This window comes from Grammomys surdaster, unplaced genomic scaffold, assembly GCF_004785775.1.
Source record: "Grammomys surdaster isolate TR1022 unplaced genomic scaffold, NIH_TR_1.0 958, whole genome shotgun sequence".
In the NCBI taxonomy this organism is placed as follows: domain Eukaryota; kingdom Metazoa; phylum Chordata; class Mammalia; order Rodentia; family Muridae; genus Grammomys; species Grammomys surdaster.
Genome location: NW_021605377.1, coordinates 5,120,128 through 5,139,723, shown reverse-complemented (window position 1 = coordinate 5,139,723; position 19,596 = coordinate 5,120,128).

Below are 19,596 nucleotides of genomic sequence, written 5' to 3'. Positions count from 1 at the left end.
GACAGTTGTAGATGTCACTGTGGCCTTCCAAGGGTTCTTAGAGCGAGCACTCTCAATGATTTTTGGGTAGAGTGATTCTTTAATGGGGGAGGAGCAGCATTGTCCTGTATGATGTAATATGTTTCACCTTTATCCATTAGATGCCTACTGTGTCGCCCTCACCCACCTATGTTGTAGCAAGCAGACTCCTTCAGAAATTGCTAAAGATTCCTTGAGTGTATGTGTGTGTGTGTGTGTGTGTGTGTGTGTGTGTGTGTGTGTGTTGGGGAGAGCAGGGCAGGCAGACATGCCTTTCACTGAGAACCGCTGAGCTGCAAGGACAAAAGGAGAAGCAGGTGGCTACAAGAACTCCAACAAGGTTCCTTAATGAAAGGCTGGACCCAGGAAGCACACACAGCTGTCCAAAGAAAGAACCAGTCTCCAAGAAGAGGCATCAGGCAGAGAAAGAAAACAGTTGCCCTACCCCGACCCAGCTCCCCAGCCTCCAGGTCCCCCTGCAGGTGGTGGCTTCCTGAAATGTGGACAGATTAAAGGAGAAAAAGAAAAATTGTCTCTGAAGACAATAGTACAGGGCTCACCTCAAAGCTAGGCCTCTAAGGGAAGACAAAGTTGAAATCTGATGTAATCCTAGTACTCAGGGGGGAGAGGATCTGAGGACCATTAATTAGTGAGTTTAAAGTTGTCCTTACCTATATAGTAAGATCCTGTCTCAGAAATAAATAAACAAACAAACAAATAAATAAATAAATCTGAGGGCTGTCTCTACACTCTAGTACTTCAGTCTTGCAGATCACCAGAGGTGTGTTTCTTCCTACAAACGCAGACTGACTATAAAAATAAAAATGGTTAAGCTTCAAACCTTTTCCAATGGGAGGTCCCCCATTAGTGTTTTCAACACAGCTCCATGTTTTAGTAAAATTTAGTAAAATCTCATTTCACACTGAGTGGAACACTTTGAAGATTAGAATAAAAGAAAAATTAGTCTAATCTAGGACTTGAATGATGGGAACTCCAGGCTGAACCTGGGATTTCTGAAGACTGAGCACTGACATGTCTTCTGACGTACCCCCCATCAGGATGAGAAGTCCACACTGCCAAGGAAAGGAACCATCTAGAATGTGTACCTCCCAACTCTTGCCTATGTTTTCAGTACCCATTCCCTGTTTCTGTGAGCCCACTTCCTGAGTTCTACATGACCTTTCCCATGGAGTCTAACCTTCCTTGAGCACTAGGAGTGCCCATTGTAACCCCAGGAGGTAGCCTGTGTGTCACGGGGCTGTGCATAAAGCTTGAGGTGCAGCCCAGAGAATGCAGATGTGTGAGAGATGCTTGTAATGAGACATGCGGGGGGGGGGGGGGCAGGGTGGGGGGGTTGGGGGGGGGGCTGTGGCTTGCAGAAAAGAAGGGCATATGCAGTAAAAATCCATAGCAACTATTCCAGCATCAGGAAGCAAATTCTAACCCTTCCCCAAACAGTTGTGTTTCTTTAAAAAACTATACCCAAAGCAGTAATTCATTAAGAGAAAGGGAATGGGCTTTTCCATTGCCTGGTTATCTGCTTCCTCTTAATCTAAAATGAAAAACTGATATTATCGTTTACCACTATAGTGAGGCTATGAGTAACAAACAAGAAAATATGAAGCTCATCCAGCTAAAGAAATTTAACATTAGTTCCCACACAAGTAAAAACCTGAAATATGTCTGAAAGCTTCGAGTTCATTTATGAAAGCCAGCTTAGTAAAAATGTCCTTAAGTTGACAATTTAGAAAATGTTCAGTTTGAAGAGCCTAAGCCTAGGCTGAAAGTCATACAGACTTCTCCCAGGCTACAGGAAAGATTGAACTATCCCTCTGGAGGAAATGACTTTATAGCTGCCATCACACCTGTGACTTTACCACTTGGTGGTGGCGGGGGTGGGGGCTGGGGTGGGGGGAAGGGAGGTGGGGGTTGAGGGGTGCTGATGCGGTAGATATAAAAGAGTGGTGAACGTATTAAAGAGGTGCACTAAGAAGTCAATAGTAAAAATATTTTGGTGGACAGGTGAGATGTCTCAGTGGGTAAAGGGACTTGTCACCACCCTCGCCACTGTGTTCAGTTTCTGGGACCCACATGGTAGAGGGGGAGAACCAGCCCCCCAAAGTCTTCCACTGACATTCACATATGCACCATAGCATTCGTGTAAGTGTGCACGCATGTACACACACACACACACACACACACACACACACAGACACACAGAGGCATGCACACACACATCCCCAAAATAAAAATGTTTTTTTAAAGAGATACTTTTCTTTCTAGTTTTTGTAGAATTTGTCAAATTTGAAAATTTTATAATTCGCTGTAAGTTCTTTCCCCATTTTAAGTAAACACTAAAATTTACACTAGATTTCATACCCACAGTTCCGTGTTCTTTTTCCTGTGGAAGCAATTCCCATCCTAAGCTTTACTTTCCACGGGACTTGCGCCCTCCCCAGCCGGTGTCATTACTTTGAGAGCGGTCTGTGTGTGGAGGTGATGGCAGAAGGTTTTGGGAGCCTACGTCTGGGGACATTTAAAGAAAATTATCTGAAAGAGCAATTTGTCCTGGCCCCGGAGATGTCAAGATGTATCATATCAAGGTAAACAAGTCCACGATGACGACAACAACGACGATGACGATGATGACAACGGCACTTCCTGCATGCTGTTCTCAGAGAATCACTTACGCACGTCCTCATTTCTCTTTGTTTCTGCGTTGTAGTCATGGTGGCCGCTGCTAACAAGAGACATAACTGCAAGAGCAGCCAATGACAGCCGACAGCCTCCCCCACTGCTGGCCTAGAGGGAGAAAGACCCTGGGGTTAGGGCTGGGCGGATCCAGCATTCCCTCAGAACGCACACTCTGACGCAGAGCTGGGGATCTCTGTCGGGGATTCAGCGGTAGATAAGGCAGATGCGGGTCTGAGGGGTGTAGGAGCCCACATCAAGTTGGATTCACCTGTGAAACTGCAGGACCATGACAGTTCTCACGGAAAAGATCGGGGGTTCTTTCCTAGGGTGGAATTTATTGTTTCTTTTAGAGCAAAGACATTCTGCCCTGGAGCGTATTGGGTTTCTGAGGGCTCACATTTCCTTAAAAATAGTTATTGAGATTTGCAGATTTAATTTCTGCTTAAGTCGCTGTGTTTCGGGAGCTTGTAAAAGATAGGTTACCTGGGGCAATGTTGGCTGCCTTTTTTTTTTTTTTTAAACCAAAGCTTCTTTGACTCCTGATGGTTAAGTAAAGGAGATTGAACACGGGCTTTTATCCCTTCTCCCTTCTGAAATCTCACTAGCATGACTGTAAAGGAATAAAGCAGGTAGAAAATAGGAATAAATCCACATGAACAGACAGAAAGGAGAGAGAGGAGGGTAGCTGAGCCAAGCGTGGAGGCTCATGCCTGGTGGGTGGAGCCAGGAGGACTGGAGGACTGGGAGCTCAAGGTTACGTAGAGGGTTCAAGGCCAGCCTGGACCACTTGAGACCCTGCCTCCAGAAAGAGGTGGACAGCTGGGCCACTGAAATGGCCCAGAGGGAAAGGCACTTGCTATTACCCTGATGACCTTGACTTAGACAGATGGCAACAAAATCATGGGACACCTAGGAACTCAACACCCTATAGCCCAGCAGACATTATTAAGGAATCACTTCACACATATTTGCTGAGAACAGAGTCAGTTTCTGGAGCTCTCCTGTACAGATCACCAGACTTACTGCCTGTTGCCTACAGTTGTCCCCTAAGGTAAAAACTACTTTCTATCCGTGGTTTGTACTAGGGAGTAAAAGAATCAAACTTACGTTGGAATGAATTCTGCATTAATGCCAAGGTACAGTTTCTCATAAATGTGACTGTTTCATTCAGGTACAAACATTAGAAGAGTTCATCCCAAACTGACTTAGAAAAGAAAATGACTGATTTCCATATTTTTAAAGGACAAATGGGCAATTGACTTTAGGGAGGATTTTTAATTTTTTTCATTTATTTGCTTCTTTTATAAACTAGTGAATGTTAATGAAATAAAATCCTGAGCTTGGGGCCCAGCAGGATGGCTCAGTAGATAAAGGCACTTGCCACTAAGCATGACAGCTTGCGTTCAATTGGCAGAACTCACACAATGGAATGGAAAATTATTCTCTGACTTACACATGTGCCATAGCATGCACACATCCACACACACATCCACACACAAAACAAATAAATGTGAGGCTGAAGAGATGGCTCCGTGGTTAAGAGCACTGGCCTCTCTTCCAGAGGACCCAGGTTCGATTCCCAGCACCCTCACGGCAGCTCGAAACTGTCTGTAATTCCTGTTCCAAGGGACCTGATACCTTCTGGGTTCCTTGGACATAGGTGGCAGATTTACATGTATATACACATAAACTATAATAAAATAAATTAAAGCCAAAGGAATACAAAAAGACTTCCAAGCCGGGCAGTGGTGGCCCATGCCTTTAATCCCAGCACTTGAGAGGCAGAGGCAAGTGAATTTCTGAGTTCAAGGCCAGTCTGGCCTACAGAGTGAGTTCCAGGACAGCCAGGGCTACAGAGAGGAAACCCTGTCTCAAAAAAACGAAACAAAACAAAAAAACAAAACAAACAAACAAAAAGCTTCTAAAAGTAGTGAGTTTCATCATGCCATCTTTATGTACCTTCTGTGCTTCGATCCCACTTTTCCCTGCCTCTTGTCCATCTCTCCATTAAATCTGGATTCCACACACGACAGACAGCCTGTGATCTTGACTCTCTGAGTCTGGCATATTTTGTGTAGAACCTCCAATTTCATTGATATTCCTGCGATAACACCATTTTCTTCACTGTGGCTGAATGAAACTCCGTTGTGAATATATGCTACAATTTCTTCATCTGTTCGTCCACTCAGGGCACCTAGACTAACTTGGCTGTTGTTGTGAACAGTATCCTTGATAAACACAGATATATGATATCTTATTGTATGCTGACTTAAGTCCCTTCGAATATGCACCAGGAGTGGTGTAAGTCAATCATATCTGCTCTGTTTTTAGCTTCTTCAAGAGCCTCCTTATTGACTGTCACAGTGGCGATTTTAATTTACATTCCCACCAGTAGTAGGATTTGATGTTTCTTTTCCCACCCGACCCTTGCCAGTACTTACTTTCTTGAGGAAAACCTTTCTGGTTGGGTTGAGATGGAATCCTAGTGGAGTTAGTGGAGTTGTGATTTACATTTCTCTGCTGACTAAGGATTAAGGATATAAGATAAATTTTTTTCCAAATATTTATTGATTTAGGCTGAACTCCACCCAGCATCTTAAAGATCACACAGTCTTCTCATCTCTAGTTTCTACACCCAGAACCTGGATCTTCTCTTATTAAAGATGTCAACCTGGGAGTGGGAAGACATTCCCCCTGGTGTTAAAGAGAAAAGGAAGGAGCCCATGTCCCAGAATTCCTATTGGACTACCAATCTCCAATTGGACTACCTCAAGTCTTGTGCCTACCTTTCAACCAAACACTGTGTCTAGGAGAAGAGTTGTTACGTTCTAAGCAAGAGATGGTGATGGAGTCCATTACAAGGTCTATATGGTTGAAAATGGGGAGGAGGTGAGGGTTCTCCCAAAGAAAACAGGATAGCAGTGCAGTGAGGGAAGACGGATGCAGTCTAGACAGCCAAGAGCATGAGCCAGATGTTAGAAAAAGGAGGAATTTGTGGAATACATGCTCCAAACCAAATCAAAGGAAAAGATACACAGTAAAATTCTCTCTTGAAGCTGACTCATAGCGGGGGGGGGTGGGGGGGAGAGGGGGGAATGTAATGAGAAGAGAAGGTGTGGATGAGACACAGTGAGAACCGACTCACAAATATTCCATGAAGATGGGTCTTGACTTGTACACTTTACCTACTGTTCTCGGAAGGATGTGCACACACGCCGGCAGGGAGTTAATGTTCTGTTACGGATTTGGCTTTATTTATTTTCTGACTGCTTTTCTCCTGAACTCCAGAGGTAAGTTAGCGTTCAGTGTGTCACCACGGTTCGAGCGAGCCTTGGGAAGATGGATCGTTGTTCACTCACAGGAGAATCTCCCAGGTTAAGGAAGAGGCATCATTAATAATGGTGGAGTAGCCTGGCTAGGAGCAAGTTATATAACACAGACCACAGGCCGTAGCAGCCATTCTTTTGTGTGGAAAAGAACTGGAAGGTTCTTTCGATGAAAATTGTTCAATAGATACTCCTGGGTTATTGGTCTTTAATCTATGCCAGGAGTTTAAGTAGAATTTTCTGCCACATAGGTCAGAATATAACTTGGTTTCAAACCCTGGTCTAACGGTGAGGTAAGGGTTTACATAAATTATGATATATTTTTGTGATGGAATTTTCCCAATTAACGATCTCATGGATGGAAACAGAAGCTGCATGACAGTTACAGTATTTTTTATTAAGTAGAAAAAAAATCAGAAAATGAGACGGAAAGTCACCCTTTTGTAAAATACAAAGTATTTTTGCATAGAAATAAAAGATGTATTTAGAGGTATTCACAATACTGTTCTGTGGGCCGCAGGGTCATAAGCACTCTTCTTTAACCTTCTCTTTTCATTTTCTAAGTTAGTTTTCACCATGTACATTTACAGCTTGAGGAGTAAAAAAAAAAAGTGCAGCCGAGGGTTTTCACTTCAAAACTATAGCTGCTGGTAATTTTTTTATTATTCTTCCATTAAACTCCAGCAATGTTGGAATTGTTCCCATAAGCAGGTGTATGTCTTGTGTGGGGTGAAGGAGGGAACCAGTTCCTGTGCACCCGGGCAGTGAGGGACCAAATAAACAACGCAGCAGCAGTCAGAGCGGGAAAGGGATTCAGGGAGGGCAGCCAGCCTCTCTCCCCTCTTCCCACCTCTATCCGGGCCAGTGTGGTCAGCCCCCATTGCCATGGGGGTGTTCTGGTGCTTCAATGCTAGAAGGCGTTTCTTTGCTCCATCTTAAGATGCTCAGACTCTAGAAGGAGTGGTACCCCTCCCCCAATCCCCAGAGTACTGTGGAGCCCTCTAACCTCCCCGGGAGACACCCAGCTTGTCTCACTTTTAACCTCAGAGGCTCCTTGAGGGACACACTACTTCAGCCCCTCTCCCCAGTGATGCCCCTCTGCCCAGGTCTCAGGAGTGGCCACCGCTGCCGCCGCTGCACCAGCTGAATCTGAAAACACCCTCCCTCTGAAGCTCGGGAGTCTAGAATCAAAAGCTCCCATCCCAGGGATTCTTTTCCAGATCAAGAAGAAGGCAGCTTGTCACCCTGCCTTTGCAGAGACAAAGTCCCAGGGAACCTTTCCTCTTTTGTTCTCCAGCCTGCCACAGAAAGGGACTCAAAGTGACACACACAAAAAAAAAAAAGTAGGTGAAACAAACCAGGATATCTTCAAATAACTCAAAAGCTGCCCAAAGCTTTCTAAGCTCTGGCAGATTTTTGCCAAGAGCCCAGTGGAGATAACCCCTCTTTCCCTAAAGAAAAGGTACACACCCCCTACCTCCTGCCCCAGTCCCTGGTTCTGCTATAGTGCACAGCCTAATATAGGTAGATTCCAGTTAAGTGTTGTATTCAGCTGCCAGTAACAGATGAAAAAATAATATGACTTCATATATATGAATATATATATCATATACATGTACATATACATCATACACACATATACATACAGATACACACACATACATATATATACATACATATATGTGTGTGTGTGTGTGTATAATCTCATGCAGGCTATGAGGTCAGCATGTTTAAATCACTTGGCTAAATTTCAGTTTCTAGAACAACACTCTTGAACTTGAATTCTAGACCAGCCAGCTGAGCGTCCTTGGTTCCGTCCGTTTATTTTTCATTGCTTCTGTTTCCTGCTTTGCAGAATAGATGATAAAGCACCTGATCAAGGAGTGAGTGTGGAAATCAAGTAGTGCATTCAAGCGCTCTGCACAGAGGCTGGAACACAATGGATTTCACGCATGCTGGTGCGAGGGCTGGAGAGGCAGCTCGGTGGTTAAGAGTGATTTTTTTTTCCTTCTCTTGCAGAAGACCGGGGTTCAAATCCTAGCACCCACACGGCAACTCACAACTGCCTCTAACTCCAGGTGCAGAGCGAACAATGCCTGCCTCTGACTTCTGCCAGCTCCTGCACGTACACGGTGCACACACATACACGCGGCACACATGCATCCATAAGAAGTTAAATAATAAATATTTTTAAATGAATCTTTTAAAAACTGTTATGAGACAAAATGAACCGCATCCTCATCTCTTAGTAACCTGGGCCTTATGCACTGTAACGACAAAGGTCTTCTTTACCAAGAAAGCAAGAATGATGTACTTAGTAACCTGGGCCTTATGCACTGTAACGACAAAGGTCTTCTTTACCAAGAAAGCAAGAATGATGTACTTACTCAGAGGCCGTTGCAAGCTGAATTGGTCTGCATTTTAAAAATGAGGCTTAGTTGGCACGGAGGTGCACATCTGCAAGCCTAGCTCTTGGGAAACTGAAGGAGGGGAGTCTTGAACTGGAGGTCAGTCAGCCTGCACTTGTTAGTGAGATCTCGTCTCAAGAGGGCTCAGTACATAGAGGCTCCCTGTGCAAGCCTGAGAATCGTAATCTCAATTTATTGAGTAGATATAATGGTGAAGGCGAGAACTGACTCCACAGCGTTGTCCCCTGACCGCCCCACGTTCACTGTGGCTCAGGTGCCCGCCCCTCCCCCCACAAACATACGCAACTTAAAACAACAAATACTCATTTTCCTCTATCTGTTCTTCTCCTCAGAGAAGGAAATAACAGGGGAAAAGGAAGAGCGAATCAAACAATAGGAACATGGTGGAGAAGGACATTTAAGGATAAATATCAGGGCTTTGCACAGCTCCTTCTCTGGTTTGATCCCCAACACAACATTAAGCTGTTTACTGCTCTGGAGCCGTAAGGGAGAGTGGAGCCAATAATGCTCGAAGTCATGTCTCGTGAAACAGCCAACTTTATTCAGAGCATCAGACAATTTATACTCTGAGGGTTAGGAGGAGTCACACGAGTCAAGTGTACCATCTCACGGGCAAGCCTCACGGAGCAAAAACGTTTTTTCACAGAGGTATATAAACAAATAATCTGAAGCAAGCACACTCCTTTTGGCTACTCCCAGGAGGGACATAAAATTACATTCCAAGGAAAATTCCCTAGTTTTGAAGAAACTGAGGTCACAAGACTCTTGTTTCCTTGGAGTTTTTCCACAAGCACTCAGAACTCTCCTTGCATGACTCCATTCTTGGATCATGTCTGACAACCAATACTGAGGTCTTAGTGGTTTCTTTTTGGTAAGTATGATCCTACGTCACTCCGTGTTTTCATTTTGAAGTGTGCCATGTACACAAATATCTACTGTGGCTGACTTTTTGGTTTTTCGTTTTTGAGCTAGGGTGTTAGTAGCCCAAGCTGGACTTCAACTGGATATATTTCGGAGGACAACCTTGAACTGCTGATCCTCCGGCCTCCGCCTCCAAATGGTGGGCTTACAAGTATAGTCTCTGACACTGAGGAATTTATCATATGAAAATCATGAGAGGATCTGAGATATGTGTGGACTGATGTAGAACAGAAACAGCACAGTATGACTACATAGTCTGTTGGAGGGAATTCATCAGAACTGGGGCTCTGGGGGGCTGGGGAAGTAGCTTGTGATATAGCACAGGGTCCTAGGTTTTACTCCAAGCAAAATGGAGAAGGGGAAGAGGGAGAAATAAAATGGGAGAGAGAGTTAAAAGGAATGTCAAGATCAAGGTTAATCAGACAATACATGTTTTATTGAACTTTCAAGTCCAGTGAAGGGGAGCGAGGCAGTTTGAACCATTTTTATCCAGATCAAAAGAGACAGGAAGGCTCTAGAAGACATTTGAGATGTACAGCCCCCACCTGCTCCCCCAGTCTCTAGCCACAGTCCCAGTGACGCCCGGCAAGCTGAATAGGATGCTCGCATTGCCCCTACGTTTTCAATACTGAGAAGTCAGGAAGAACTCAAGTTGGCTGTGATTCTCAAGGGTGAGCAGATTCCGACGACGTATCCTAGCAACCACTGAAAAGATCCCCACGTCAAGGGATACAAGCTCCGGGAGCCGATGCACAACAGCCACTGAGATGCAGTGAGAAGTCCCGTGGCCTAGGCAACAACCCACAGGTTGAAACCCGCAATCGTGAGCTGACCCTGCCATCAGGATGCTGAAGAGACATGGTGAGAGCAACAGTGTGAGCAGGGCCAAAGGCTGCCTCATAAATACGGCTCTAAATCAAAACGCTGGAAGTCCAGGCTTGGAGCTGGAGCAGGAGCCAGACAAAACCACTTCATCTGTAAAGAACTAAAGGTCATGGACCGCTTTCAAATAAATCCCTCTAATCTAATGACAAATGACATTTATTTCTATAAAGCCACACAACGCTCAATGAGATGCTAATAATGAGACCTCACGAGAATGAAAATGACTTCCATTACTCTCCTCATAAATTTGGACAGCTCTGATTGTTAGCCAAGTAGCCAGTACAGAATGCTAATGCCCAAGGCACCTTCTCTGGCTGCCAAGGAAGAAATCCAGGTTGGACTGAGCAAATAAGAGGGTGAGGGAGGAAGACAGGAATCTGCTCTTCCTCTCTCTCTCCCTGCCCCACGCCCACGTCTCTGTGATGATGAGAACTTGCAGTCATCCTCCTGCCCCTGACTTCTAAGAGCGGTGATTACAAGAGCATGCCACTAGGCCCAAACAACAAACCAACTTCTTTTTGTTTTGTTTTGTTTTCTGAGACAGGGTCTCACTATGCATCCCTGGGTATCCTGGAACTCAAAATGGCTGGCCTTGAACTCACAGAGATCCTCTTGCCTCTCCCTCCTCAGTGCTGGGATTAAAGGTGGGAGCTACCACCATGCCTGGCACAAGCCAACTTTCTTAATTTTAAAATGTTCTCCAAGGCAGCCATTATCCAGTAGAAGTTACGGAGCAACTGAACTCCAGGTATAGCAGGGACTTGGGCCCAAAGCCACATCTTCTTGTCAGCAGTGAGAAATTCATTAAGGGTTTTAATTTAAGGAGAATGGAGGCTTGGTGTAGAGACAGTCAGGAACTGGGGCAAGCATAGTGGTGTGACAAGGACTAATGACTACCTCAAGTCTCAAGTAAAAAAAACAAAAAATCAGGCCAGCCTATAGAGTGAGTGAGCTGCCTCCCTAGGCAAGAACTCATATTTTTTAAATGATTCTTTAGAAAGGTCCCACCTGGGTGAAGGTCATCGGATGTCACAGTGAAGTATGTAACTTGAAATAAGAGGGGAAAAACTTGCTAAAAGACGCTCATATATCCAGACAAAGCCTCAGTATGATGGCGAGCTTTCCAACAGACAAGGCCACATCCGCCCGATGAAGGACGTTAGTCATGGCTGCACTATAGCCGGTTGACCGGGTTAGGATTCTGTATGAAATCCATTGTCATCCTGCCCAGAGTGGCCCCTCAAGCTTTTGCTCACAGAACCTTAATTTTTTCATACTCTTTATATCTTCTGACAAGGGGGATCCCTTCTCTAGCCTCTAGGGATGACTCTTAACAAATAAGTCAAATGCATTGTCTCACGATCCTTGTCAAGCGATTGTTTCAAACATAGGCAAGAGATACAATTCTGGTCCGGGAGACACAAGAGGAAGTCCTATGGAAGTTTTTAGAGATGGTTCTGTGTTTTAGAAGGGAGACAAGGACCCCATCCCTTAATACCCAGTACCCTTTTCTGATTGAAGAGGTTACCCACATGTGATGCCTGCAGTCACAGTTTTAGGTCTGTGAGGATGGCAGAAAGGAAAGGCAGAGAGAATGGTTCTTGACAATAGTCTTGAGCTACTGAACTTAGAAACCAAGTTATTAATCTAACGTAGACTTGATTACATACGTTGCCAAATATTTAAACCAGATCATATTTAACCTCTAGGGTTACATTTTTCTATTTTGTATTTTGTTTTGAGACAGCTCCAACATGTAGCCCAAGCTAGCCTCGAACTTACAATCTTCTTGCCTCAGTCTCCCTAGTGCTAGGATTACAGGCAAGTGTCATCACCACCGTACCAAGCCAGATGGGATTTCTTTAAAGCCAAGGCTTCCTGACCACCTCCTGAAACAAGAGACTCCAAGTCCAGCCTCAGCACACCCTGGTTGGGTCCAGCCCTGCTCTATTTGCTGTATAACTGTTCAGTGGTTTTATAGCATACTTGTGACCCCCAGCATCCTCCTCTTCCCACACTCACTCACACTCAGCATCTCAGAAGCCACACCAAGCCTACTTTTAGGCAATAGAGTTTGTAGGAAAAAGGCTTAGATCTATACAAAGCAGAGAGCTACAAAAACCACCGGAACAGAGCTGTTCTTAGGAGGTCGGCTGTGGACTAATTGTCTTTTATTTTTCTTTAATGTTGAACTAAAGTTCCTGTTGACAACCCATTAGAAACTGAATTTCATATATTTTTGGAAAAGAGAGATAAGCATCAGATAGCGTCTACTTACTTTAAAGTACAGAATTCAGCAGTCTTGGATGTGTTTTCAATACTGTACAACCATCGTGAGAAATTGCAAAACACTTTCCCCTAACCTGCCTATTCATAGCCAATCCACTCTCGATCCTTCTTCAACTCATGTATCCTAAGAGCTGACAATTTCACTGAGTTTTCTTTTCTGCAGCTTGATTGCAGAGATAACAGGGTGGGTTGTTTCCTTCATTTCTCTAACGCAAAATTAGGCTTACAATGTGACATGTATTTTGCTATCTATAAATATTCTGGCAGTTAATCTTGACTGCCGACTTGATGGTGTTTAGAATCACCTAGAAGAGCAGTTCTCAACCCGCGGGTCACAATCATCGGAAAACAGATATTTCCGATGCTGTTAGGAACTCCCAACCATAAATTTATTTTCATTGCTACTTCGTAACTGTAATTTTGCTACAGAGTGGTGTCTCAGTTCCTTGGACTATCGGAAATATATGTTTCCTGATGGCTGTGACCCACAGGTTGAGAAGCACTGACCTAGAAGATAAAGCTCTGGGCATTTCCAGAGAAGTTTAACTGAGGTGGGAAGACCCACTTTGAACGTGAGTAGAGCCATTCAGGGTCCAGGGCTTAATGAGAAGAGTAAGCAAGTAGCATCACCCATCTGGTTTTGGTTTCGGGCTGCAGCCAGGATGGTCAGCCTCTTCCCCATCACTTACACCAGGAGTCAGAATAAGCCCTCCCTTCCTCAAAAGTAATAAAGATATTTCCCAGAGTCTTCCTATGTGTGTGCACAGGTATGCACACACGTGTGCATGTGCATACGGAGGCCAAGACCTCAGTTTCTTTCTACGTTGTATTTTTGAGACAGCTTTTACTTAACACGGGGCTCACCAAGTCACTCAACTCTGGGGTCAGCAAACCCCTAGAGTCTTCTGGTCTTCCTCTCAGTACCAAGAGTGCAGACATGAATCCCAATACCTGGCTCTCCTCCTGGGGGCCGAGGCTCCAACTGCAGGTCCTCGTGATGTACAGCAGGCATCTTACCAACTGAGCCATTTCTCCAAGCCCTCCCTCATATTCATCTGATTCTGATGGTCAATCATAGCGGAATTTGCCTTCTTAATTGATATGTGTGGGATGTGCCTATATGGCTGAGAAATTATTCCATTTTTGTTTTTCCCCACCTAGCTCAAGCTAGAACTAATATGGGCTTCCTTTGATGAAACTCTTAGTTTTACAGATATATTAATCCTAACTTCAGGCAAAGAGAGCTTTTCTAAGTGAGAACGGTTGTTCATGGTAACCTAATATTTAAATTTCAAGTTAGGACACGGCCTTCCCTATTTTCTTTCTATTGATTTGATAAGGGCGTCATAAATCACCCCAAACTGTGGGATTGGGGCTTAGCTTAGTGACATCTAAATGTCTGCCTATCTTTTTTGCTTTCCCTCTGCTTTCGGTTTTATCGCAGCTCAAAGTTTGAAGCACTGGGTACAAGCAAGCAAATCTTCCAGTCTCTGGTACCCTGTGCAGCCGTGGCTACAGAACACAGCCACCACACCCAGGAGAGCTGAAGCCCTGACTGTATCTTCAAGTGCATGTGCAGAGGCATCACAGAACGCATGTGTCTACTTCAACATGAGCTTGGCCATCAAGGCAGAGCTCTTTGTCAGTTTTTAGTAATACATGCCTGGGGCTGGAGAGATGACTCAGGGATTAAGAGCACTGGCGGCTCTTCCAGAGGTCCTGAGTTCAATTCCCAGCAACCACATGATGGCTTGCAACCATCTGTAGTAGAATCCAACACCCTCTTCTGGTGTGTCTGAAGACAGCTACAGTGTACTCATATACATAAAATAAGTAAATATATCTTTTTTAAAAAGTAACACATGCCTGGAAAACACTACTGATTCGCAACCATACATTGTTTAACCTGAAGTTGCATAATCAGAGTGATTATCTAGTAAGGATAGAAAATGCCAATACCAGATTTGGTTGCTAAAGAACTGAGACAGCTGTGAGGATTTTATACCAGCAAGGACATTTTGTTGTAAATGCGAGAAACCTACGATGATCCTGATTCAAAGAAAATATAAGTCGCAGAAATGCTCTGGGTCACATACTGTAGAGTCTCAAGGAAGCACACTTCTTCAGGCACGAATGGGAGCACAGCCCCAGTCACTGAACTCAGGAATGCCCCTTGTTCCTTCTCTAAGCTCCGTCCCCTTTCCGTTCTCCTCTTTCTCGGGCCACCTACTGGTCACACCAGGTATATCCCCTCTGGGTTTTTAGTCTCATGCTTGACACATCTGGTTTCTGTATTTCCAATTTAAGTCCTAGACTTGGTTTCACTGGGATGTTCTGGACCCGGCATTGAAGCCAGTAGGCTGTGAGGTGTGAAGCTCTTGGAGTTAGAGAATGTAGTCAAATCCACTAACCTATGGGGCTAAAAGTAGGGGAGGTGTGGTCCCAGAGAGAAGTCATGGTTTTAGGATGAGATTAATACAAGGGTAGGCATGACAACCACATCTAGGAGCTAGATTCCTGACCGGACACATCTAGTAGGTGGGTTGACTCAGAACTAACATGTCCACAACTTCAGGAAGCCATTTGGAGTATAGAGTGTGTGAAATGTCCAAGAGCGGCCCAGGCCTTTCTCTCTCTTTCTCTTTGTGTGTGTGTGTGTGTGTGTGTGTGTGTGTGTGTGTGTGTGTGTGAGAGAGAGAGAGAGAGAGAGAGAGAGAGAGAGAGAGAGACAGACAGACAGACAGACAGAGACACAGAGACACAGAGAGATGGACAGAGACGGACAGAGATGGAGAGACAGAGAGGAAGAGACAGAGAGAAACAAAAGGGAGATATAGAGAGAGAGGGAGGGAGAAAACAGAGAAAAAGAGGACGATATAGAGAGGGGAAGACATAGAGATGGAGAGAGAGAGAGACAGAGAGACAGAGAGAGAGACAGAGACAGAGACAGAGAGGGAGGGAGAGAGAGAGAGAGAGAGAGAGAGAGAGAGAGAGAGAGAGAGAGAATTCACTACCAACCAAATGTTGTTTTCTGCAATTCCGTTATGCCACAGATCCTGTGTATGTCCATGGACATTGCCACCCTGGAGCAGAGCTGCCGACTGTAGCCAGGCACGTGTAGGGAGGGACACCTTCATTCATACAAGCTGAGCTCTGAAGTCATTTCGGAGGCCAATGTCACACACAGGCTTTCTCTGTATCTAAGAACGTGGCAGTGCAGGGGAAAGGTCAGGAGGTCCCTGCAAGCTTATCATACAGACATTACAAACCCTTGAAGCAACCACTGGCCCGTTCAGAAATGCAATGTGCCATAATAATTGGCATTGCTTTTCTTTCTCCTAAAAATTTGCTCAAAGAACCTTTTTTTAGTTTTCTACTTAAAACTATTTGCATGTTTTAATAGATTCCCTAGAAGGGCTTTCATCGTCTGAGATTTCAGGATTTGCTATTCATAACTGTTATTTTGGTGGCTTTCTCATCCCATTCAGTGACGGAATCTGTTCCATGTGGCTTCATTCCCTCATAGATACACACTTCATGTTGTAGTAGGTAGACAGCGAGTGTTCTTGCCGTTGCTTGGTTTTGTTTTTGTCAATTTGACACAAACTAGAGCTCTCCTGGAGGAGGACTCCCAGTTGAGAAAGCACCCCCACCAGATCAGCATGTGGGCAAGCCTGTGGTACATTTTCATGATTAATGATTGATGTGGGAAGGCCCAGATCACTGAAGGCGATGCTGTTAGTCTTGGGTGCTATAAGGAAGCAGGCTGAGCAAGCCAGGAAGAACAAGTCAGTAAGCATGGATCCTCCACGGCCTCTACTTCAGTTCCTGCCTCCAGATTCCTGCTTTGATTTCCCTTCATGAAGAACAATATATAATCTGTAAGATGGAACACACCCTTTCCTCCCCAACTTGTTTTTGGTCATGGTGTTTATCACAGCAATAGAAACACAACTTAGTGGGTGTTGGAGACACTGATGGTGTATTAAGATTTTGCTTACACTTCTCCCTAAAAAGAATAATAGGTGCTATGATGTAAACATAAGGACGCAAATGTATCTTTTTAAAATGTGGAGTTCTAGAGGAAGCTAGACTAAATGGACACAGGACATCGTGCTGAGGACGTGATGCTTCTAAAGCAGGTCACCGATGACAAAAATGAGAAAGTGATGCAATATCCTTATTATATATAGTATTAATATACTATTGTAGGTTCTAGACAGAACAGTAAGGACAAAGGACAAGAACAAGAATCCATTGGCTTCTGGAGGAACAGAAAAAGTGACACACAGCAAGTAATACAAGGAGGAAACAAGAAAGACTAAGAAAGATCTCTGAAAAGTCACCAGGGACACCTTGTGAATCTAAGTATGGGTCCCTACAGACTGGGTCTGGTGCCTCTTTTCTGTGACTTTTTAGCCAAGGGCATTATCCTTTGGCTGTGATGGCTAACCTTGACTGTTGACTTGGTTAGGTCTGGGGCAAGCTACTTGGCAGATCAGAGAGGACAGGAAGGATTCATGGAGAGAAGCCCCTCCCCCTGAGTGGGTGGCACCCTCTGACAGTGACCTATAGACACACAGAGCTCAGAGGGAAAGCGTCCTGCCTGCCTATCTGCCTTCCCTTCTTGCTGAGGTGTCTGTCCTTTTGTTCCCCTTTTGTCTTAACACTGGCTTCTTCAGCCTTCCATTGTGGACTGAAGACCAGGGGCTTCCAGTTTTCCAGGCCTTCAGCAGGAGGTGGCAGATGCATCTGGCCTCATCGACTGGGTAGCTCCAGGTTCCTAGGTGTCCAATGTACAGATAACCATTGTTGGATTGTCCAGCCTCTATGATGTAAGCCAACCTAATAAAAATATTTATAATATATATTCATCCCATCTGTTCCAATCTAGAGAAGAACACCTGATACCCTGTTCTTAGCCCTTAAACCTTAGTGTTGGCTAAGGCATGTCGGGTAAAGCAGAATTGTCTGTGATAAGGCATAATAACCGCCTATTCCAATGGAACGGAAAAAGTCCAGTGAAATAAATCTACTGCCCCTAGAATGCTGGCTTAGCAGTATGTTTGTGTTGTGTTCACAATCAGGCCAGTAAGAATGAGATGACAATCAGGTGGAGAAGGGACCTCAGGAAGCACCTGGATGCTTTGTTCTGTATCTTTAAGCATCTCAGGTCTGACCTTCAAGGTTTATTTTTAAAGCCCTTCCAGATCTTCCACATCAGTCTTGAACATGGCTCTTTTCAAGTTTCTGACCATCCTATCAGTGACTGATTATAGATCTTGACCTCTGGTCATGTATTCTTCAAGTCTAAGTATCTGAAGTACCTGATAAAGAACATTACTTATAATCCCACCTACTAAGATCTGCCTTCCTCTGTCCCTCCAGGTCTCCCTGGGCAGGGACTACAATAAACAATGCCCTTCAACTGGCAGTATATATCACTCAACACCTACAAAACAAAACTAACTTCCTTCCTTCCTTCCTTCCTTCCTTCCTTCCTTCCTTCCTTCCTTCCTTCCCTCCCTCCCCCTCTCTTTCTTTCTTTCTTTCTTTCTTTCTTTCTTTCTTTCTTTCTTTCTTTCTTCTCTCTTTCCTGCATCCCTCCTCCTCCTCCTTGTCCTTTCCTTATAATTTGGCTGTCTCTGTATATTCCTGGCTGTCCTGGACCAGGCTGACTTCAAACTCAGATCCACCTGCCTCTGCCTCTGCCTCCGGAGTGCTGGGGTTAAAGACGTGCGCCACCAACCACCTGGGTAGAGCTGGCCTTCTTCATTGTCAGATCATTGGACAGTAATGCTCCACGATGGCAAAGGGACAGACTGGTAGGAACATTGTCTAGGAACAGGGTATTTTGAGGCAGAGTAGGGGAACTGCTCACACTGATTCTAGAACTGTATGTTCTACATGATGAACTGTATTAAAGGGTTGCAGTATTAGGAAGGTTGAGAACCTCAGTCCTAGAGGCTGATTTTGGATTGCCAGCTTTTCAGCTCCACTGGTAGATAAAGAAGTCTGTCTATTATATGCCATCTCAGAAGTCTGGCAACACAAGGTTCTCTCCTCCCTTCCTTCTCCTCACTTTCTTTTCCTTTCCCTTTCTTCTCTTTCCCACTTTCCTTTTTAAAACAGGGTCTTACCTTAGGTGTAACCCAAGCTGGCCTAGCCTGGAACTACATAGCTCATAATAGCTTCAAATTTAATTCTCCTGCCTCAGCCTTCCTCTTACATAGATTACAGGAATGTACCACCACAGCCAGCAGTACCATGCCTGACTTGTTGTAGAAGAGATGGGGTGTAGCAATTTGTCCTTCATACTAGAGGTGCTAGCTCAATATGACTTAGACCCTTGCATTCCTGGGAATTTTTGCCAAGTCTCTCTATTGTTTCTAATCAAGGTTTTATTGGTATATACTATTTGTTGATTACAGTACTGAGTGCCTTTGTTTTTATGAGTCTTGGATCCCAATCTCTGACATACTTGCATCTTACCAGAGCGTCTAAAGTACGGTGCTTCCTGCTTTGTATAAGTGTAGTGAACTAATGTCCCATCCATCTCATGAACATTACATGTCTTCATGGATAAATCTTTCGACAGACTTCTAAAGGTATTCCTGTCTCTGCTGATAGGCTGTGCAAATCAAAATGGATCAAAGTAAAGTTGTTAGACTAGAAGTTACATATCAGACTTGTTCCAAGACAGAAGGTATTTCCAAAGTAACAGCTGCAATGCTACTCACTTCAGGATTTAGTTTTGTTACTGATCCTGTCGTGCTTTAAGACCTGCCAATCTTTCTCACTGATAAACAGGAAGTACACTGTACATTAGGAGATATAACAGGAATTACATTTGTATCTTTATAGTTTCTGATGGTTGAGCTAATCTCTATAATTATCCAAGAATTAAGTCCCTTTTCATTGAGTATTTTGATAGACGGTAGTAGTCCATTCTGGTACTAGAATGAAATACTTGGTGTTTATACTCTTCCCTAAAGAGGAAATATGTTTAGCAGGGCATACTTGTGCTTGCCTTT